The sequence below is a fragment of the Sebastes umbrosus genome, chromosome 3 (assembly GCF_015220745.1).
Source record: "Sebastes umbrosus isolate fSebUmb1 chromosome 3, fSebUmb1.pri, whole genome shotgun sequence".
NCBI classification, from domain to species: Eukaryota; Metazoa; Chordata; class Actinopteri; order Perciformes; family Sebastidae; genus Sebastes; species Sebastes umbrosus.
This window is the reverse complement of record NC_051271.1, coordinates 37,324,228-37,348,788: the sequence shown is the minus strand read 5'-3', so window position 1 is coordinate 37,348,788 and position 24,561 is coordinate 37,324,228. Positions and strand designations below refer to the sequence as shown.

The following is a 24,561-nucleotide window of genomic DNA, read 5'->3' as shown; positions in this document are numbered from 1 at the left end:
TTCACCTTCACATCTGATTTCCCTTTGGATCTCAAGGGCCTGTTATCTCATGTCCTCTGCAACCTTGTGGACTGTTGCGGTGACATTCTTGTTTGAGCTATCAGCAGCACTTTCTCACACACAATGGAATGCCGGGGAATAGAGTAACAACTTGACGGACTGAAAAAAAAGCAGGCCGGCTAATAATAATGGTGTGAAGGGTGTGATTTCCACTGGGGGGACCTGCCTCCACTGCATGTCTTTCAGTTAAAGAATATTTAATCTATATTCTTATTTACAGTTAATATTCTTCTTTAAAGGCAGGCTTGACGATGTTCTCCAGTATACACTATTTGTTATATTGGTTGAAATGGTCTTTACACCCCGACAGCGATCCATTACTGATGAGCTCTGAAAAAGGACCGGAAAAGAGCCGTCATCTGTAGCTGCTGTAATCCTGTAAAAACGTCTACCAATCACTGCCTCGAGGTCCACTTGGAAAGAACCAATCAGATGCCTCCCTGCTCATACACTACCCTTAGCAGCAACCAGCCTGAACTCAAAGCGCGTCGCCGCACGTTTCCTGGAGAATGGAAGAGAAAACTCAGCCAAAAGAAGCACTGCCGCGGTTACTTGTCATGAGGTAGCGTTGTTGAGTTGAGGTCTGCTCTCCGCTCTGTGTCTGTGAAGTGCTACTTTCAAATTATGCTAGCTTTCCAACATCGTCGAACTCCATTGTGCCCTCCAACACCTGAACCCAAACCTATGCCCTTGTAGTGCAGTGTACTTACAATACCGAAAATAAGAAAAATAGAAAAGTCCTTGTGTTTCTTGTGACATTTACATTGTGAAAAATTCCACAAGTCCCAGTTAAGAGAAATAGAATGCATTCAGTTGCATCATTATCCATGGGATATTGCCTTTGGAATTAAGATTTTATACTAGACGAGGATAAAAATCGTATTTTCTTTCATTGCATCTCCACTGTACTCTCCACGGTAATATAGTTTAGTTTACTTACATGTAATCATATTCCGTAGCTTCTTACCTTTCAAAAGAGACTAGATATACAGTATGCATCTAAGCCTTATGGTTGAGGAGTTAATCCTGATTCAATAATAAAATCAATTAAAGCTGCGAGCAGCGATGAACGGGCCCTCGCCCCTCCTCGCAGGTCGGGGTTGCTGGCGGGATGCCGACCGACGCGGCCGGGCACCGTGAAACCGAAACTCTGACGAGTGCCATGACGCCTGCCGCAAGGCTCTACGACAAGCGGTTCACGAGTTATGAAGGGGGGCGTGGCTAATGTGTAGGGGGCGGGGATAACAACACCAACTTAACAGGCACTCTCTGCTGAGTGATATAACACCTCCCACAAGACTCTACGACAAACGGATCATGAGTTATGAAAGGGTGCGGGGCTAATGTGTAGGGGGCGGGCATAACCTTCACCAATGAAACAGGCACTCTTTGCTGAGTGATATGACACCTCCCACAAGACTCTACGACAAACGGTTCATGAGTTATGAAAGGGGGCGGGGCTAATGTGTAGGGGGCGAGGCTATGACTATATTTTTGCATTTACATATAATCAGGACTGGACCCTTATCATACCTGAGAAATTTGGGGCAGATCGAACTATGTACAGTTGAGTTAGGGTTAACCCACTCTCTGCTGAGTGATATGACACATCCCACAAGACTCTACTATAAACGGTTCATGAGATATGAAAGGGGGCGGGGCTAACGTCTTGGGGCGGGGCTATGAGTATATTTTTTCATATACATGTCATCAGTACTGGACCACCATCATACCTGAGAGATTTGGGGCAGATCGGACTATGTACAGTTGAGTTACAATAACTGCCTGTTTCATGGCGAATGGCTCAAAATGGCCGCCACGCCACGGTCAGGTCGTTAAGTGAAATCTCACCATTTTGATAACTTTTCATCCTCAAGGTCTTAAGATGGTCCTGACCAAATTTCAAATCGATCTTATTAAATCTGTAGGAGGAGTTCGTTAAAGTACGCGGCCTACAAAAAAACCCAGAAATGGGCGAAAAATGGGCAAAATCGCACATAAAATTCAATATGGCTGACTTCCTGTTGAGTTTTGGGCATACCTCCAAGAGGCTTTTTTGTTTCTCTCCACATCTTACATCTGTCTACCAAATATTGTACTTGTAGGTGAAACCAGAGCGCGGATATCAATTTTTCCATTTCATGGCGAATGGCTCAAAATGGCCGCCACGCCACGGTCAGGTCGTTAAGTGAAAACTCACCATTTTAATAACTTTTCATCCTCAAGGTCTTAAGATGGTCCTGACCAAATTTCAACTCGATCTGATTAAATCTGTAGGAGGAGTTCGTTAAAGTACGCGGCCTATAAAACGCTAAAAATTACATGAAATCCAATATGGCTGACTTCTGGGTGGGCGGAGTTAATAAAACCCAATGAGGAATATGTTTCAAATGATGAGTGGGATATGCATACCAAATTTCATGAATATCGGATCAACTTTGACAAAGTTACGATTTCAACGCGTTAGGGGGCGCTATAGAGCCGGCTAAACACACTGAGCCTAATGGCTATACATTTACATAAAGTTCACAGGTGTCTATCATTTTGCCAAATTTCATGAGTTTTCGAGTACCTAAAGGTATGTTCAAAATCTAAAAGACATAAGGGGGTGCTAGAGAGCCAACATGCCACGCCCAAGCAAAATTTCACCACTAAAATAAAGTAATTACGAGTTTGGATGTGCGTGTAAAGTTTCATAATTTTTTGTGCATCTTAAAGTCTTCAAATATGCGTTCGTAAATTTTAAAATCACACAGGAAGTCCAACATGGCTGACTTCCTGTTGGCCGAAAGTATCTCAAAATCATTTAATCCAGGTATGAGGGTGTGAGCAATGACATACTTGAATTTCGTGAAGATCGAAGAAACTTTCTCTGAAGAACTGCGTACGTTAGGGGGCGCTATGGAGCCCCCTGGAGACACCCGAGCCCAATCACTCCAGAACATTAAATTTCCCACCAGTTCTGACGCATACTCCACTTTTGGTGAGTTTTTGGGAATGGCTAAGGTCCCAAAAACGCGATCTCCCGGCAGAAAAATAATAATACTGACAAAAACAATAGGTTCCTTGCACTTCGTGCCAGGACACCGTTGGGGTCCTGGCACTTTCGTGCTCGGGCCCTAATTAATGGATACATGTTACTGCTGATTGTTTTGATTTCTTCGTTCACAGAAGACGGAAGTCGGTGTGGATCGGTCACGTCTCGCATGTCTCGCTTCCATTGGGGATTTCTAGTAAGATCCACCAGGTGTTAGTGGTGCAGCGGGGAAAAATAACCGTGGGGTGACTTTCTGATTTATTGAGTGAGTATCTCGATGGCATCAGCTGGAAGGAATACCAGGCTGCGGCACACAGTTAGAATGAACTCGCTTGACATTATTATGTATGAAACTGCCAATCAGATTTATTTACTCATTAATCGACAGCGTTCCGGATCGTTCCGGCCCACTTTAACCCCGGTGTATGCCATAAAACAATCCAACACAGCAGATTACCTCTTCACAGTACATGACGCCTGAGCGTGTGGAGTTAGTGGGATGTCTGGTCTAGTTGTTCCTCACCATCCAGACACAGTCCAGGCCGCACAATGAAAAAAATGCAGCCTCTCCAATTATTGATCCACTGCACGCACCTGTTGCATAGATCTACATGTGACAGAAGATATTTCCTATTTTGAATGAAACTTCTTCTGAATTTCCACACTTGTGCAATTTGATCCAGCATTTCCAAGTTCTCTAAGATACATTTATTATCATCATCCTTATACTATTAAGAACATTTCATTGGTTGATGCATGTTTCATGAATCAGATGGTTTCTTATTGTTTTCATGTTGCTTTTTAAAGCATGATACCAAGGTTTCATAGCAAATTAATTGAAATTACAATAAGTCCTGAAGTTGTTTTGTAAGCAACATAGAAATATGTCTGTAACTAGAAGTTCACTTGTAGAGCGAAGACCTCCGCCAAGGCAGGTTTCATGTACGTCGCTAAACGCTCTTTATGTCACATTTTATACTCTTCCCAGTGCAGCTTTAATTTAGTTGACCTCAACAACAGTTAGCTAATTGCGCTGTTCATAGCTTAATGCTAATTATGTTAACTCTGGGCCTTTTCACTTGAACTTGCTAGCTTAGGGCATTGTGGCAGAGCACTTATTCATTGTAGCAACTCACCAATTCTGGAGTTTCTCTGTGTCGCTCAGCAGCTTTCAGTGAGCAGGGCCTCCCGCACACACACATCTACGAGCTTATAACAGAGTTCAGACTGTAACCATTCTGATTTGACAACGTTATATTGTGTTTACATCTTTATCTGAGTTATATTTTTAACGTTCAGCAGCAGGTCCTCTCCCGACTGTGTCTCTCTAACATTTGAGTAGCGTACATTTAGCATGGATGTATTAAGAGAACTGGATACAGCGTGGGGCCACGTTCATTCCTATGAAAGTTGCTCAGTGGCGCATGAAGCTTAAATGGCTCGACTTACATCTGGAAAAGTACCCGGATCTTGGGCACATGGAACACAGGCAGTAGCGTCCGTTCGGTCACATGACTCGGTCACGGGGGTCCCAACGTCACGCCGTCATCACTGCTTGCGCTCCAGTCCTTTGTCTGGGTCTCACTCACATGAACGGAGGAAGGGAAATAACTCTGGATTCGGCTATTAGTTCATTTTACAACTTTAAAAACGTAATTCTTTAAATAAGGACTATTAGAGTGTTCGTACCGGGAAGTTGATTCACCTAAAAAAAAAAAAAGATCCGCTGAGTTACAGATGTCTCTTTCCCAATGTAAGTCTATTGGAAAAAGTATTTTGGGTCCAATGGCATCACGTGACGGACACATAATTTGCAGTACCGCTGTTTGGCCACTACGAAAGTTGGGATCAACGACTGGAGCACTTCCTTTGGGCTTGGGTTACATATGTCACTGTCCTCAATTAACTTGAGTCAACAAGAACACTGAATTCATCGTAAATGGGGCATTAGATTTCATAGTACGGAATCAATAGCCCTTTTTTTTTACCACAGCCTCAAGCCTAAATGCCAATTCTCATAATGTTTATTTCCGATGGTTGAAAGCAACCATTTATATATCTAGGGCAAACTCTAATCTTGAAATCATTGAGTTAAAGAAACACATGGAACACGTACATCGGTCTCCTTGGCGATAGTCCTGTGTTTTTTGACCCACTCATCCACTCTGACCTCCTCCCTATGCGGCATTCACTGCTCTTTATACTTCCCGGTTAAAAATTACGTGGATTACATACGAAATGATTTCGTGCTGACCATCACCAAACATTTTTTAAATTTGTGTCTACGTACACAAATCAATACATTCAATTTTGTGACTATTTCCCAAAGTGCTGTGCGACTGGGCTGTTATAATACAAAGTGACCGTGTCATTAAAACCGCCTGGCGCTCAAAGGGTTAAGCTCGGCGAGGTTCACCAACACAACTCTGCTTCCTTGACACTTTTTGCCTCCCACCCCTCCGCCCCCCTGCTCCAGCTTGACTGAAGAATTACTATATTTGGTGCAATTTGATGGACTGCTGAACTGTGAATATGCTTCAGCCCCGGACAGCTGTCTTGCCCAGAGTGAAATGTGATGGATGGGAAGGAGAGCACGGGGGACATATGGAAATGACCAGGCAATGAAAGGAAAGAGAAATTCTGTGCGCCTTTGTTTCACTAACCCCCCCGACCACACACGGTGGAACATTTCTGTTCTTTTCCTTTCACCGTTTCTGCCAGAAAGTGGGCGATGTCGGCTCTTTTATTCCCAATTGATCGATATCCCCAATTTCCTGCACCTAATTTCCGACTAAAATTCATTGAGGAAATGTAACGTTTCTCTTTGGAGGTCAGTATTATTGATCAAAAATAACCGACGCCTGAACTCATTGGGATGCATTTATCACGTCTGTAGTGGCATCTGCTCTGTCTCCGCGAGCAGTGTCAGGTCACTGAAGGCAAGCTGGGTGGTACTACGGTGACAGCAGCTAAAGATCAGGATTGACAAAGTGGATCACCATCCCACATAGAGTGGCAGCTAAGCATAATTTCCCAATAACTCACCATATTTGGCAATGCCTTAGTCAGCAGAAGGCCTGCGGGCCATCAATCTAATCCGAGGAGATTGATCCATAGAGTGTGTTTGCATGTGACTGGGTGAAAAAAAAAAAAAAAGTGGGAGATGGGGAGAGAGAGAGGAGCAGAGAGGGAAAATAGAGAGCTAGCGTCTGAGAGGCATGTGACTGCGTACATAAGGTTGGCAGGATGTTGAAACAGCTTTGTGTGGTTTTATTGTGTGATAGCGCATGTGAGCAAATGAGTGCGTATTCTGTGTGTCATGTGCATCCAAAGAGAGACGTGCCGGAACTGGTGGGTGTCGGGGAGCCTTCAGCGCAGTCTTCACATGCCAAGTTAATGCTGAAGAGGTGACTGGAGGCAGCCGTGTGTGTTGGCTGTCTGAAAGGTCACTGGCTTGCTCCAGCCCCCCTGACAGACTCCTTCCAACAGAGCCGGCTAACAGCGGCTGAAATTCAGCAGGACCTGACAGATGCTCCTAAATATAACATATTTTCTCTGGCAAATAAAAAAAAAAAACTTCAAACAGAAGCCAGATTTATATGCAAATACCGTAGATAATGACTTTCAACAGGTCGCTCTCGGAGCACACGGCACAGAGCTGCCGGTTTGCGGAGTCTAAATTTATCATAATGAAAAGAAAAGAAAATGCTGTGTGTTGAATCGCAGATAAAAAAAAAACACAGTTCATATTGAAAGCTAATATCCATGCTCATAATGTACTGCACTGTATGATTTGATTAAATTGGCTGACAGCTGCAGTGCTTTTACTTGAAATGTAATTTATGGCAAGCGCGTTGAAAACTTAAGTAGGTGATGCATTTATATTTTTACACCATAAAATGTATCTCATTTTTGACATCCAAGCCAATAGAGGTAGGATGTTTTACAGGTGCACTCTAGTATAATGGGTTGTGTTTTTATTTATAACCTGTAAACATTTTAAGTATATTTTTCGTTAATTCATACCCACAGCCTGTCCAAATAGCTCTGTGGTGGGTAGTCATCAATAACTTGCTGGAAAAGATCTTATAATTCTCCCTGTGTGGTTTGTGTACTGTGGATTTTTTAATGGGCACCCTGCCATTTTAATTCATCAAGTATTATGGATTGTTGAATATCTGTCGACCTGGAACTATAGGGGGGGGGGTTTAATTACCAACTTACCGGATGATGTGCTGCTACGAGCTATGGCCAAAAGTATGTGGACACTTAAACGCACCCTTATGGTGTGGTTAAACATCTCATTCCAAAAAAAAACATGGTGCTGCAAGTACAGCCTCCATTCTTCTGCTTTTCCATAGACAATTTTGGAAACTGGCTGCATGGATTTGGCTCACAGTACGGGTCCCGATTCATCCCAAAAATGTTGAAGGGGGTTGAGGTCAGGGCTCAAGTGTGTCCCACGTCAAACTGAGAAAACTATTTCTTTATAATACCTTTATTTGTATAGAACTTTTCATGACATAGTCACAATAATGATACAGTTTACAGTAAATCTGAACGAGATAACATAAAAAATGAAATAGCCTAATATAATATTGTCCAGGAGCTGTAAAATCATACAAGTTTGCGTTATTTTTTTGCACGTATGATACATACAATAAGCTTGGAGCCAACTTTGTAAGTGATTAATTATGCAGGCTGTTCGCATTCATTGTTTGTACTTATACCTACGAAACGTAATGCACTATTGTTCATATATAACCCACGTAATAGTGAGCCAGCGTGTGCAGGGTTGCTTCTAATGAAGTCACGTAGTATAAAGCAAGGGTTCTCAAACTTTTTGGGGCCAGGGACCCCTTAAAGGGGAGAACATTTTCCAAGGACCCCCCTCATAACCGTAACACTGATCAAGCATAATGCTTACTACCATTTGTACTCTTAGATGCCATTGGATCTATTTGTATTCTAAAACGTTTCAACCTAAATACTTCAGACCTGTTTGGTAGTGATAAACAGAAACACATTTCAATTTGAATCATGTTATCACCACTTTGCTTAGCCCTGATATTCCGTATACTTTGTAATCAGATGCCGCTTTAGCTTGGGCGGCTTCGTGGCTTCGTTCAGTAGCACCTGAAGACGCATTTTAGTCTCCCGTCGCTGTCAATCGACTGTCGTCATATTTTCTCAATTTAGCTAGTTTGGGCTTCGCTTCACTTGATGATGTGGACTGACTCAAAGCTAGCTAGCTGGCCAATAAGCTAAGCTAAGCAGCAGCAGGAACAGTTCGTTGCGCCCTGAGTGAAGTGACTGATTCATGAGTTTCTATTGGCCTAAAGCTAACATGGGGAGGGAGTAATGGACACAATATGCTTGTTTTATTGGCGCAAATGGTGCTCATATGTAGATATGTACTTTTTAATGATACAGCACAGTTTTATAATTTATAGCTAAATATTTTGTGGACCCCCTGACAGAGTGCCACGGACCCCACTTTGAGAATCACTAGTATAAAGCGTGACATTGTCCACATAGGGAGGAGGTCGGGGTGGATGATTGGGTCAAACAAACACAGCACTTTCACCCAGGAGACCGCTGTTCGTATCCTGTGTGAAACCAAGTCAACGTTGACCTACTTTACCTTACTTTTGATATGTAACTTGCATACTTCAGTAACGCCACATACTCATTTTATCTATCAAACATATTTTAACCCAACCCCCAATCTTTTCCTACGTACAATGCTAACATGCTGATGTTTTGCAGGTATAATGTCTACCACGTTCACCATCTTAGCATGCTAGCATGATAACATTTGCTAATTAACACTGTTGGAGCAGTTTCAATGGTGACCAATGAGTGGCGCTGTGGGTAGCTATAGTAGTCTACTATCTAAGTGTAGACTAATTTGATCTATGTTTTTTGACTTTGAGTCAGGGTAATGATGGTGGTGTTTTATTTGGAGAGCTGTAGCCTACTTTTGTTATAATGTGACGGTAAATGGATTGACATATCTAACTGCAAGTTTTTTGGTGACAACAGAGGACAAAGAACTAGGCATTGGAAGCACGCCATCTACACCTGAGCCACATATGTGTACAACTACTGACCAAAATAAACGGTTTGTTAAAGCACAAAGTACATTTCGAGGATGATGGGAATGCCATTAGTTTTGCAGGTATTTGGTTGTAGACCAAGGCAATGGATAAATACAAATTTTGATCTGCTGATCGGGTTAGATAGAGTTGTTATAATTAATCGTAAGGCGAACATGAATGTCTGTACCAAATTTCACAACAATCCATCCAATGGCTGCAATTACATTTCTCTCAAAACCACAAATGTCAGCCTCATAGTGCAGCATATCTCAATTCTGAAGCTGCAAATCCTCTGTGAACATGGCAGATGAGAAGGGAGTTTATTTTGTCTTGAAATTTTGTGCGGCAATTGTGGTTCACAGGGTTTGAAAGATTGCGTTAGGCAGTTGCAATGTAAAGCTTATATACTGAAAATGTTTCGATGTAATATCTTACTGTTTGCACTGTGGTTCTGGGAAATATAATCAGGAGGCAGTGTAACGTTTTCTTCAATTTGCTGTTGCCATTGGACTGAAAAGGCAATATCCACAGGGGTGTTTCTGTGCCATAGAAGTACACGGCAACTTGATAGCATTATATGGTGCATTGGTTGAATTACAGCAACATTTGATTCATTTATTGTATGTAGAAATCATAAAGTGACTTATTTTTTTAAGAATCTAGGGGTGTATAAAAGCATGTTGGATTTGATTACAAATGCACTCTGCAGCATTGCAGAGTCGAGCACAGTGGCAAGTATCAGAAATGAAAGCCTAAATGAAGCATTGATTTTAGGGCAAATTGCGACTCTGTTTCAGCTCATGGCAAGACGGAACACATTCCCAAACATGATGTAAGTTTAAAAATGTGCCCTTCTTAGCTGTCATGGTCCAGCAGCTTTGTTTAATTGATTTTCACAATGAACATAAATTCCTGGGGTTTAAAGGGTGGGGGGGGAGCATTTTCCTCTGTCATATAAAGAGGTTTTCTTTTCTTTTTTCCCCACTAGCATATATTAAATGTTTTGTTTGTTTTCTCCTGAACACATAGCTCTCTTGTGTTCTCAATAATTCAACAAACTCCCTTTGGGCTGACAGACAGTATTTTAGCACTTGTCTTTTTAGTAGTTGAACATAAAATGCAAGCAATGCTTGACAATATTTAATTTTTTTCTGAGACATGGTATTTGTGTGTGAAGTTTGTCACCTGGCAACCATCAACGATTGAGGTCTCTGCATACATGTACAGGTCTTATCTGCAGTGCATTCGCTGTTCATATGTCAGCCAGTGTGTGTGTGTGTGTGTTTGTGTGAGTGTGGTTAAATGGGGCTGTTTGCACACTCAAGATGTAAGAACAGACTCTAAGTGCACTGACTCCAGGTCACCCTTTAAAAATGAATGGTTTGCAACTTTACAAAGTCACATTCTGGTCAAAACAACTCGCAGGGTCCAAACCACATTAATTTAAAGTCCAATTTGTGATTCTGTGAAACAACAACCACTGTGTTTAGAATGCTGCTTTATGGTGGTGCTGTTGTGGTTTGTTTAGTGGATCAGCTGAGTGGACCTCCATCCCCGCCTGCTTCCATTATCTGGCATTAGGGAAGGGTTGATGGTACACTTCAGTCTCTCCAAAATGGACTGGATCAGGAACAGCTAATGACTCTTTGTCAGATGGCATACCATTTATTGTATTTGTCCCGGTAATGAATCAGGAAGCTTTGCATTACCTGAATGTTCCCTGCTTTTCATGCAGCGGAGAGTAAAAGCACGCTAACACTAGTTTATAATAGAAGAAACAAATAGTTAGTTAGTTTATATTGGGCAAAAAAAAACGAACTCTAAGCCATGATGGCTTATAGCCGATACGCGCTGTTTAACTTTCTAAGCTCTAAGCAGCTTATAATATATAATTAGAAGTTAATTTTAAGTCAAGTCAATTTTATTTGTATAGCCCCAAAAGCACAAATTTGTCTCGGGGGGGCCCTACAATCTGTTCAGGATACAACACCCTCTGTCCTTTACAGTACGACCCTCTCATCGGATAAGGAAAAACCTAACCAAAAAAAAAACCTTTTAACAGGGAAAAAAAATGTTAGAAACCTCAGGAAGAGCAACAGAGGAGGGATCCCCCTTCCAGAATGGACAGACGTGCAATAGATGTTGTGTGTACAGAGTAACAACATAATGAAAATACAACATAGACAATCCATATGACAAAAAATAATACATATAATGTGAACATATGTGAGAAGGTCGATCCAGGAGGATGTCAAGCAGCTTCCCGGCATTGCCAAAAAGATAGACACAGAGCAACAAGACCTCCTCTCCACGCCGAATAGATTGAGCCAGAGCCAGAGCAACACGACCTCCTCTCCATGCACCATGGAACCTAGAGAGAGGACCAGATTTTTATAGAACCAATTCCAATATATTTTTATCAATAAAAATAAACTCAATTATTTCCTAATCATTAGAATTGTGTATAGATACATAGATAGATGACAAAAAAAGACAACATTTCGGATTTTTGATGGTTGGAATGCAGCACAACATGGAAGTGAAAGCATCACTGTTTATTTAAATGTGAATTTGCAATACAAATATTTTGTCCCTTAAAATCTATGAATAATTGTGATAATAATTGTGATCTCAAAATTGATCAAAAATAATTGTGATTAGCATTTTGGCCATAATCGTGCAGCCCTAGTAGACATGACACGCAAAACGTCTTTAAAAGTGGCATGCTATTTATACGTCATTCCATGAGATCAGGTTGGTTTTATAGCTCAAAGGGCTCACATGGGACTCCGTTAGGTGGATAATTAAAGTTCTATGTCAAAAGAAATGTTTCCATTTTCAGTTTCTTGAAAACCAAACCCCATCTTGAAGTCAAAAGACAAAATGAAACATGGTCTGTTTCTACAGTTCTTACAGTCTGTCGCTATAAAAGACCAAATCCTTCTTTTAATTGACCACCAGAGCCATCAGCTAAGGTGCCAGACTTAATTGAGAAGAGATGTCAGCTTTGAGATTGATAGACTCAACTCCAGTGGTCCTCGGAGTCTAGCGGGAGTCGGCAAAGTCAATGAAAGCCTTGAACTTTCAGACAGGATGAAAGAAATGAAGGCAGGCGATAGAGATAGTGGGCAGGAAAATGGCCAAGAGGGGAAAGACGGCAGTAAGGAATGCAGGAGGGAGGGAGAAGAAGAGTAAAGAGGACAGAGAAAGGAAAGGAAAGAAGACGGTCAGAGAAACGGAACAGAAGATAGATATGTCCCTATTCAACTTGCCAGTGAGTCTCTATGCTGCTGAATTGCACCTGATCCAAGAAGTGCAGACAGTTCCCCTCCTCTGAAGGGAGTTAGGGCCTATAATCTTCCGAGTTGATAATGAGAGCTCAACCTCAATGATACATCAGCCCAATGGAGAAAGTTAACAGCAAAGGCATCATTCTTCATTGCAAAATCCTGACACTTTTATTACCTCGCTTTTCTGAGGATCCCTATTTATAGCGTAGCAATGCTGCTGGTGCGGATACAAAGTGCACAGAGAGCCAAGAGAGGCGACTGAGGAGTACGTGTAATACTATACCACACGGTGAAGTTCCACTTTTAACATTTTTGGTTCAACACTGTGCAAAAAGAGTAGCATACAAAAGACACGCAGGCTCTCTCTGCTTATATAGAAAGGCAATACAGTGTTTTCACAGTCGAGAATAGAAGCCATACATCTTATTTTGCATTCTGTGATGCTTTGGCTTTTTCTGTGATGCTGATCAATTTGAAAAAGAAAAAAAAGATCAAATGCATACTCTGTTCCCACCTCGTTCTCCTTGATCTCCCTCTCTATCTCTTTCTTCCTGTGGTGCAACAACAACAACACCCCGAAGTAGCGCGAGCATGCATCGCTATGGTGCAGTGCTTTTTTTGGAAATCTCCTCTCAGTGGCTTGAGAAATTAGAGATTCATTGGCAGCATCCACTGTGTCTCGGCGGCTGACAGAAAGAATAAATGTGCTTCTCTTTGTAACGATCACTTCAGGCCACTATCTCCCTCGCAGGCCTCGAAGGAAAGCACACAAGCAGGCTCTGATCGAGTCTCTTAATGAGACCTAATGGTCCTAATTCTCCGCGTCAATAGAAAATCCTTTATTTTCTGTCTGCATTCAAGGTAACAAAGTAGATTATGCTCCCACAACGGGAGGCGCTGAGTGATTTTTGAGCTTTTCATGCTGAGAACAAAGATAACTCCTCAGATTTGAGGAGTGTGCAGTTCACTGATTGTTACAAGCATGAAAAGGATGCATATTCTAAGCAACCAAACAGTGGAGGAAAATCAAATGCCCTTTCATCAGGGATTTTCTATTAACCAAGAGCAAGGATTGATATTGACCAGAAGAAAACAGCTTTTATCATATTGCTGTTTTCTTTAAAACATCAATTGTGTCCTTTTATTACATTATTACAAAAACACATATTGCTGCTAATTTAATCTAATACTATGATATACATCTGAACTGTAAAAATCTTGTGCATTTTTTTTAATTATTTATTATTTTTAAGAAGTGACATTTGATATGAACAAAAACATTTTTTTTTTCCCTGTATGCATAGGAAGCTATTCAGGGCAGCAGGATGTTCCCTGAGGGATACATAGTTTACCCATTTTCTGAATATGTATGGCAAATGCAGTCCGTATGCTGTCTGTATGTTTGACCCTAATTTATCATTATTTATTAAAGGACTAGTTATGGGAAATACACTTTTTTACTATCTTGCTGAGAGTAAGATATGAGATCAAGAGTTCAAGGTTCTTTATTTAGTCATTTTTCAATTACAGCAAAGCAGTCATTGGCAATGAAAATCTTCGGTCTTAGGTTCCTTCAACTATGTTCATTATGTATATATATATATATACAGTATATAGACACACACAGAGGTGTAACAGTTTGTAAAACACTATGTTAAGTATATAAAGTTAAATAATGGTAAAGTGTGAAGTGATGAGCTCAGGAGCTCAAGAGTGGAACCGGATGCTGTGGTAACATCTGCCAGACGGCAGCAGTTGGGGTCTCTTATGATATGATATGACATCGATCATATAATTTAACTAAGCAAAATGCTGTATTTTCCAAATCGTTGAACTATTTCTTCAACAGACATGTAAGTCTTTCTGGTGCACACAACAACAGAAACAACCCATTCTCTGGTCAGTGGCTCTCCGCGTCTGATTCTGACACACTGAGACAACCTTTAGCATTTGTATAAGACGCACCGGGCTTTCAACTAACTCCAATTTAAACCCATCCATGTCATTACTAGACGGTCAGAGCAACGCACGTAATATAAAGAGCAAGAAAGTCCGCGTAGGGCGGTTGGGGTTAAACAGACGCAGGATTTTCACCCAGGAGACCGCTGTTAATGTCCTGTGCGAAACCAAGTCAGCGTTGACTTATTTTATCGTAGTTTTGTTATCTAACTTACGTACTTAAGTAACGCCAGTTATGTAACAAATGTATTTATTTTTATGTTCTTATTTTAACCCAAACCACAATATTTTCCTTAACTTAACCAACTACTTTTGTTGCCTAAACCTAACCAAGTAAATAAAAAAATTAAGTAAACCTACATTGGAAGTTTATTTTGAAAAGACACGGTATGCATGTAACAAACTGAAACTGTACGTTTCCTGTGAACACAGAAGTTTATTTTGAAAAGACACTGTATGCATGTAACGAGCTGAAACTGTACGTTTCCTGTAAGCACATTAGTTTATTCTGAAAAAGACACTATGTATGTAACGAACTGAAACTTTATGTTTCCTGTGAGCACAGAAGTTTATTTTGAAAAGACACTGCATGTAAGAAGCGAAAACTGACACGCCGTCCCCGACACGTCCAAAACTGACGCTAGAGGGGTAACTAACTTTAACGTCATAGTTTGAACAAACATAGTTAATTTAACCCAAACCAGAATCTCAAACCAGAAGCCCAACCAAATAGTTTTGTTGCGTAAGTAAACCTACAAACTAAGTAAACCCTAAGTTGGAATTTTATTTTGAAGAGACTGTATGCATGTAATGAGCCAAATCTGACACGTCCAAAACTGACGCTAAAGGGGTAGCTAGAGCTTCATAGTTTGCAGCGTAGGGCCACTGACCAATCGTTGGTATTTGACGAGTTGGAAGCGAGAATGTGTTGACACTAAAACAACATGCTGCCACATTTTGAATTTATCATGTAGGGTAAATGTATCGGGTGTGCACACAAAATGATCTAGTGCTCACTAGAAACATTTATTAAGGCACACCTAAAGCCTGAGCTGTAAATCAATTGCAGTACTGTACTTTTAAGCATTTTACTTCATGTTTTCATAAAATATTGTGTGCACAGCATGGGATTTTTTCTTCGTGCAGCTGACTCCTCTTTTTCCTTGTTTTCACTGATAAGCAACTCATGTCTCATGTTTGTTGTTATTCTTACAAAACTTCATTATAGATTGTGATCAATTTTCATCTTTTGGGCACATTCTGCATCACTCGAACGCAGCGATCTGGGCGCTCGCAATCCATTTTTGATAAGTTTGCTCTTTTTTATCAGTAGCATTCGGAGACAGAATGAAACGGGATATAAAAGTCTCATCTTCTCACTACTTCAATGCTCAATTGAATAACTAAGTGAACAGTGTGATGGTCAAAATTAGAGCATGAACCAATCCAATCAGGCTTTTATCTCTTTTTCTCCAAGGCTACTGTATGACCTTTTCTTCCTCTAATTGGTTTACGGAAAGTCTCTCACAGCTGCACTGAAGCTTGGCTAGATAAGTAAAGGCTGTTTCAAATGTATTTTTTATTCCCCAATGTGAGGACTGAACTTGTCAAGCAATGTCAAGCATGATTAAAAAAGTTTTTTTTCATGTAGTGTGAAAAAAAAAGTGTAGTCCTTTTAAAGTTCGTCGAGGCTAATTGATTGTTCGGCTTACGAAATCAATCAGAATCAGATATCCTGTGAAGGAATTCCAAATGTGGTTTTGTGTGGAGCTAAATTGTTTTGTAGATCGCGAGTCGTTTTAAGAGGTGCTTTTTGGCGAGGCAGGATTATTGATCAGGTTATACAATGATCTCCTTGTGCTTTACATCCATGGGCCAGTCATAACCGTGAAGCATCCTGAGTGCTTCCAGAAATGTCTGAGCTCTGCTTGACTAGGTTTTGTCATATCAGTCATTGTCATCAATTATTTATTAATTTTTTTTCATTTTTTAAGACATTTTCCTCACAAATTAGTGGTATTTTCTTTTTAATTTAAAAGGGATATCTCATGTTTTATACTTCTGGTGAATATAATCCAATCAATCTTATTTCCATAGATGTATTTTGTATATACAGTTCCCATTGTTAACCCCTTATTTTGAAAACCGGACGTAGTCACGTGTATGTGTATACTTCTGCTAACTTCGCCAAGTCCGTCTCTAGCTCTCCTGTCAGCTCCGTTCTCTTCATACATCCATGGTCAGCTCCATCGGGGCCGTTTGAATGCATTTAACATAAATGTCAGTATATGGGTGCTCTACAGTTGTAGCGTCGGTCCATTTGACCACGGAGATGAGAGCGACGGCCGGCTCGACCGCACGTTACCGCGATACGATAACGTTTCCTGTCCGTGACAGAGTTAGCATGCAGCTTTAGCCGTGATGTCTAGCTCTGCTTTTCCTGTCAATGTGTGAAACCCAAAGTGTTTCCATACTTTACTGAATGTGCAGTGTTTACCACTTTGGATTTAAAATATGAAAGTGCAGGTCGTATCCATGCGGACCCCTCCTCTGTATTATTAAAGAGGTCTCATTATAAGAGGCAGTACAGCGAATCCTCCCTATATATATCTGTACAGTCTGAGCCAACCTTTAACTCAGTATTTATGCAGGGGTTTTGTTTGGGGACTTGCATACCAGAGAGCCTCAGTGAGGAGTCTGAGCTGATTCTCAGAAATGACTCACTTAAAATGCCTTGGCTGTGAGGATGCTGGATGCTGGGCATGTCAAAATGAATCACGCCATGCAACACATGGCACCAACTGTTTTGTTTGCCGGGCTACTGTTGTTGGCACAAAAGATGCCCACTGCCCATGACCCGCAATGGCACCGGATGATGAGTTGAGTCATGCAGGCTCTCTGGAGTTCCAGTCCTGAGCTGTGTCGACAGCACTGGAGAGCAGCGATGTCTCTCTGGAACTTCACCACAGTGACAGTTTGTGCTTTCTATGGAACTGAAAGACTAAATTCTGTTTTTGTTTTCCCACTTCAGTAGTATAACATAATCATTTAACAGAACACTTAGGATTTCAAGGGATCTCTATAAGCTGTGAATTCATATTTTTTCAGTCCTAACTCATTAATTTAGCTATTACAGCACACCCTATCATGTGTGATTTTTGTAAACGTTGTAGAAATCCCCTTTACTTTTACATAATTATGTTTATTTAGGGCTTTATGTAATCTCTCAGAGTTCTTTTGGGATGTGATCTTGAATGTAAAAGTGGATACTTAGCAGTATGGCTCTAGGGTGGTCTGTCGGTTGGTCAACCACTATGGTCGGAAATATCTCAAAAACTGGATTGGAAAAATGGACTGCCATGAAATTTGGTCCATACATTCATTTCCCCCTAATGATGACTTGTAATCACTTTTGCAATCGCTTCACTTTTTCATCTGGTGCCATCATCAGGCCGAATGTTAAATTTGTCCAATACTTTGTTTTATGAAGAAAATAAACCTGTGCTAAATAGCATGTCAGCATGCTAAAATTAAATGGAGAACTTACAATACCTACTTGACATCAGCATTTCAGCATTGCTGTATGAGCATATGATTTGCTGATGATGATGTCTTGTTCTCCGAATACAGAAACTTTATTTTTTTTTCCCTATGAGAAATACTGAAAATAAAAGACCATGTTAGCATGCTAGTGTTAGTGTTAGCAAAGCAATGCTGCCCGGAAAGACGCAGCTGCTAGCATGGCTGCAGACTCCTAGCAAAGATTACGGAAGCAAAGAGACAAAACTCCAATGTTTTTTGATGACAGTCGCTGCCGCCATTTTGGACTGAAAATGCTTATTATATTTAGAATATTTTACTGTTCAACACAGGCCATTTCAGTAGAATATGACAAAAGAATATAATTCATTTTGCTTTACTTTTGTACAGCACTTTTTAGGCGCGGGTGCAAGCGGCCGAAATGGGTTTCCTCAGGAGGGTGGCTGGCGTCTCCCTTAGAGATAGGGTAAGAAGCTCAGTCATCCGTGAGGGACTCGGAGTAGAGTCCTTGCTCCTTTGCGTCGAAAGGAGCCAGTTGAGGTGGTTCGGGCATCTAGCACGGATGCCTCCTGGGCGCCTCCCTTGGGAGGTGTTCCAGGCACGACCAGCTGGGAGGAGACCACGGGGAAGACCCAGGACTAGGTGGAGAGATTATATCTCTACTCTGGCCTGGGAACGCCTCGGGATCCCCCAGTCAGAGCTGGTTAATGTGGCCCGGGAAAGGGAAGTTTGGGGTCCCCTGCTGGAGCTGTTGCCCCCGCGACCCGATCCCGGATAAGCGGTTGAAGATGGATGGATGGACTTTTTAGGCGGACTTTTTACTGGCATCTGGTAGTTGCTTTCAGTCCAAAATGCCGGAAGCGTAGCTCTGCAGCTGGGCGCTGATGTTACAGTGGAACGACCAATTGACTTTCCCTTCTTGGCAATACATGTTCTTTGCTTCTAGTCTTGTTGTTCTCTGAATACAGAAAGTCTCAGGCTTTTTTCCTTAAGAAATTTCCTAAGAAATAATGAAAATAAAAAGAGAAAGTGACAGATCATTACAAAGTGTCTGCACTATTGCAAAAAAACAAAAAACAACAACAAAATAAAAACGATGTGGCTTCAAATGATTCCCCAGACGTGGTCGATCAGTCAGGTGGGAGGTGTATGACGCTAATGGATGGTGCGCCGGGGTGGCATCAGCACCACACTCCGGGGTCTGATAACCCAGCATTGTCACAGCAGATGTCAGCGTAAGCAGCCCCTGAGCCATCAGCAAGCCGGCTTGTGTCGAGCCGAGCCGATGGATCAAGTGCTTGATGGATCATAATGTCCCTGAAAGGACAACATGTTGCAATTTTAATCGCGCCGAGCTGACTTCTGATGCTTTTAGTGTGTCTGTTCGCTGTCTAGCTAGGTACACCTGCATTAGCTCGGGGATGTGCTATCAGTGAGTGAGCAGTTTTTTACCCCGCCCCTCCTGCTTCACCCCCTCATACCACTCCATCAGCATCCAGAGACGGGAGACGGCGTCACAGCCAGGGACAAACGTAATCAAGAGTTTCAGTCAGAGCCTGGTGTTAATCAGCTGTCCTGCTGCCTCCGTATCGTGTCACCTCTGAGAAGATTCGCAATGACACGCGAGTACCCCCGCAGCTAAAGCTCTCTGCCTCGCTTCTCTCTTCTCCGACGCTTCTGCTGACACCAGAGAGGGGACAATTACTAGAGCTCAGAGAGGGATTGTGAAAAAAAAAAAAGGAAATAATGTGAAGATGAAAATGACAGACTCCGACTAATTCCTGTCCCTCGTTTGCTGAATAAAGAGCAATATGTCCCTCTAATCAGAAATGATGTGCCTACGGTAACACGGGGGGAAGGAAAAAAGCATATTCAGCCTTCCACTGTGGTGGGAGATGACTGATTAGATTAATGGTAACTTGTGCTCGAGGACGTGTTCAGATTCAGCTGTCAGGGTAATTCCCGCTTTTTTTTAGTTTCAAAGCTAGTAGTCTTCATTGTGATAATAGCATACGGTGTATCTTTCAGTCTTTAAAAAAAAGATCTATGAGAAAGGTAGAAATTTCACAATGGCCACCGTAGCTGTGGCTGGTGACGCCTCCCGCTCTGACTGACTGACTCCCAGCGCTGACACCAGCTAGTCTCTCATGCCTCCTTCCACTTGCAAATTTGGTTTTCACACCAATTTGCAAAAAAACTGACCATTTTTTTCCCCCAAAAAAACTGGATAACACAGCATATTTCCCACTAGCACATTTCACAGTCGGGCGTCTGTCACTTGTGATCTATACAGACCATCGGCCTACCTGCTTCCCCTCTGGCAAGTAGCACTTACTGCTTCTGTCAGGTAAAAACTTATCAAGTTTTTTGGGGTATTTTTTTTACCAGAACTTTAAAATTACATTGTATTCTCCACATAAAAAAAATCCACCCGATATGATAATTTTTCAGAGTTTTCGATCTACCAGCATTTTCATCATCATAACACAAAGGCTGGTGCTAATGAACTCTGAAAACCATCAAAAAAGATCAGATTTATTATCTTGTATTATCTTTTAAAGGAGAACGCCACCCATTTTTACACATCAACTCGTCGTGATGAATACATCAGACCGGCACATATGGGTACTTTGCAAAAAGTCAAGGCCGTGCCCCTGAAGATCCCATAGACTTCAATGCAATCTGATGTGATTGGATTGTATTTTTGACAAGTTTGTATGCATTCATCTCTTGATATACAAACATTTGTTTTATATACAGTCATAGGCCTCCGTCGGTCAGGGTGTGACCATGGTTTGCGCATCCTACGGGTCTGGCTGTCTGGTACAGTGTCTCTTGTGACTGAAAAGCCCTACGCGAGAGTGGCAGTCTCGATCACAGAGGTCGCCTGTGTTGCTGCGTTTTTTGCTGCGGGCCCTCTTGTCTGCCGCTGCGTCCTTCAGTTTTTGTTCCCCCGTCATGAGATGTTGGTGCAAGGTGCTTCTCCACCTTGTGCGGTCAACCTGCAAGAGCCTCCCAGGACTCGGTGTCGATGTCTAGGGCTTTCATGTCTCGCTTGCAGACATCTTTGAAGAGCAGGTGGGGGGCGGCCTGTTGTTCTGCTCCCAGTTGTCAGTTCTCCATAGAGGAGGTCTTTGGGGATGCGACCATCTTCCATGCGACAGCGCTGTCTGAGCTGAGTGTGCATGCTGGTGAGGCCAGCGCGGGTCAGAACCTCGGTGTTGCTTGCTTTGTCTTGCCAGGATATGCCCAGGATGCGGCGGAGACTTCTCAGATGGAAGGAGCAGAGTCGTCTCTCCTGTCTGGTGTAGGCTGTCCATGTCTCGCTGCTGTACAGCAGTGTACTGACGACATGGCGTTGTATACTCCCATCTTGGTCTTAACTTAATAAATTAAGGTTAATCGCCGCCATGTTTCTTTCCGCCAAAAGGGAGCGCAGCTTCGGCGATGGCGCAATGTTTGTTTGGTCTATAGCTTTGAGCCATAAAGCCCCTCTATTATATCTTTCTTATCTTAGGACACGACAGGGACACAAATCGGAGATCAGCGTTTTTGTATTTATTGTTGGTGCAACCACCTACACAGGAACTCTTCAGCATAGCGTTATTACTATTACCGGATTGTTTAAAGTAGAAGTTTGGAGTCATATTTCAACTTCTTCTGTTTACTCTGTTACCGTCTATGAGGGACACGGGATTGTTTCGTGGTGGTGAGAGCCTATACTCTGGATGACGTATTTCAGGTCAGAGGTCTGTGTTTTTTGGTTAAGGAGGTGCTTTCAAAAGTCTGAAAAAAACAACCGTAATGATGTCATCAGGGTTATCTTAGCTTGGGCTTGGAGAGTGTAAAAGTGTAAGAAACAGAAGGCAGGGAGTGTGGAGTTTAAAGATTTGTGTGTTTACAGGGCAGGGTTAGGGTCTAATAAAGCAACCTTCTCTCAACCCCAACTCGTCAAATGTGGCAGCTAGGTCAGCAGTCCCATAAGCGTCAAGCTATGACGCTCCACGTAGCCCGCTAGTATCAGTTTTGCACATCCAGGGCTGCATCCAGTGGCCGTAGTAATTATGATGGGAGTAAAGGAGTTAGTCAGGTGTGGTATAAAGACCATCAAAGTCCACATAGGGAAGAGGTTGGGTTGGGGTGGATGGATGGTTCAAAGAAATACAAGACTTTCACCAAGGAGACTGCTGTTCCTGTCCCATGTGAAACTAAAAACACTGACTTATTTTAACTTGCGTACGTAAGTTAACTTGCGTAATGTACTTAACTTAGCCTACCTCACGTATGTAACGTACTTCACGTGGGGGTGTAACCCACACCAAATAACAGAGCACAGGGTCCGTTAAACACCGCCGCTTTGTCACACCCCTCGGTGTCGGATACAGAGGCACAAGCATTATACATCCATAGGCACGAGGCCCCCTTTAGCTCTGTCAGATACAAATTGGCTGTATTTGACGGATGAGAACAGGTTGTCTGTTTTATGTGCATGTGCTTCAGTGTCCCCCACCCCCCTCCCTGCTCCAGCTCCTGCTGCAGGAGGAAGCCTGCCCTTCGGCTACATTCATTCAAAATCTGGCAACGCTGCTCCAAGGTTTGCAGATTGTTGCACTGATTACATACAAATGACACTAAAAACAACTTATAATAATACTAATAATGATTCAGTGTTTTAAAGGAAAAACTAAATTAAAACAAATCTGCACAGTAATATTGCTTTACCTGACTTGTTAGCAGGTATAATGCTAATAAATAACTTTTCTAACTCATCTAGGTCACTCTATGTAGGCAGCAACTAACAGTTACAACCTGACACCATATTACAAATTACAAAAAAATTGATATGCAATTTTAATTTTAATTTGAATAAAAAAAAGTTTCTTACCATCAACCAAAAATTTACTTTCATCCACGATGTTTTCACATAATGTGACGTCAACTCTGCAAATTATTTCAATACCACGCTGCAATGCAGCAAAAGATCCAGCAAATACAACTACAGTTAATAAAACAGGATAAAGCACCCATAATCCCAGGATGCAGTGTTTGAGGAGCTTCACCCCATACCAGGAACTAAAAGTGATGGAATCTTGGCCTCTTCTGCTTCGATTTTTGATCAATTTTCTTTTTGTAATTTCTCTTTCAAAGGTCCCAAAATGGGTTTTTTTTGGGGGGGGGGGAACCCTGGTAGCCTAATAGTTTTGGCACATACCACATGCACTCATTGTCCATGGTTTGATTACCGGCTGAGGATATTTGCAAGTCATACCCCTCCCTCTGTCTCTCCCCGTGTTTCCTTTGTCTCTCTAAACTCTTCCTGTCAAGCAAACAGGCAAAATAATGATACAAATAATATGATTTTGTTGCAGTGTCTTGCCTGCTTTGCACATGGTTTTCACCCTCATTTGATCACACCTGTGACTATAGACCTGTACAATGAGGTCTGCGTATGTACTGAATTATCACGACACAATCAAATCTGCTCAGTATGCACGAGCATGAAGATAATGAGGTTATAAAAAGACAGTTCATTGTTATGAACACAGGAGGGACCCAAACACAGGACACAGTCAGGTTGGTAGGAAAAAAGTCTTTTTATTGTAGAGGAGGATCTGGATGAGTGGCTGATGGCAGGGAATGGGAAGAACGGAGATAATGGAGAACAGGGCTGTTGTGAGCGCTGAATGAGGGGGAAGCACGGGGGGTTAGCCTGGAGGCTAGGAGGTTGCAGGAAGACAAGCAGCTGGGAGACAGGAAGGCGAGTGATGATCCCGGGACACAAAAGAGACAGGTTAGTTACACAAAGATAATTAATCACTTGAGTGCGATCACTAAGTTGGCCCTGGAAGCATAACACTGTGGTTGAAAGAACAATCTGGTGAGGAGTGGTCGAAGAGTCGGGGTATATACTGCAAGCTGATGAGCAGACCGGGAGAGGTGATGGGCCGACTGCAGACAGGTGCGCATGATAAGAAGAGCTGGGAGCCAGAAGAACGAGGAAGAGAGACCACGCCCACGGCAACACACATGGCCTTTCTCAAACTACCCCTATACCCTCTAACCTATCTACTTCCACGCGTTCGTGCGAAGGGTCCGCTATATCAAACCTGCAGTAGACAGAATATTTTTATCATCATTGGGCAAAAATTCCATAATAACCTTTCAGTATATTGTAATTCAAGTGATCTGAGAGAAAACTAGACTTTTGCTCCTCCTCATGGCTCTGTTTTCAGGCTTTAGAAAATCTAGCCTGTGACAGGAGACTTTGACCAATCACAGGTCATTTCAGAGAGAGAGCCTATTGGCTGGTCATTCAACAGAGGCAGCTGTCAATCACTCGCAAACTCTGATTAAATGGCCAAACTAGATTCATTCAAATATGAATCAATATTCTGTTACTGTAATGCCTATTTCTCACATAAAACGTTTTCAGAATCATCTTATAGTGTACTGTTTAGCTGTGAAATGAGAAAGTGTGCTCCAGCTGGTGGGCGGTGCTTGGTATTTCCTCAACTGATCTCAACATGGCTCACAAACTTTCTCATTTTACAGCTAAACAGTACACTACAAGATG

At 42.0% G+C, this 24,561-nt stretch overlaps 1 protein-coding gene across 1 annotated transcript in view; it reads left to right on the top strand.

Annotated features, from left to right (window-relative positions):
* sorcs3 (sortilin related VPS10 domain containing receptor 3) overlaps positions 1-24,561 on the top strand; it is a 296,330-nt gene that overhangs the window by 77,068 nt on the left and 194,701 nt on the right. The window lies entirely within an intron of this gene.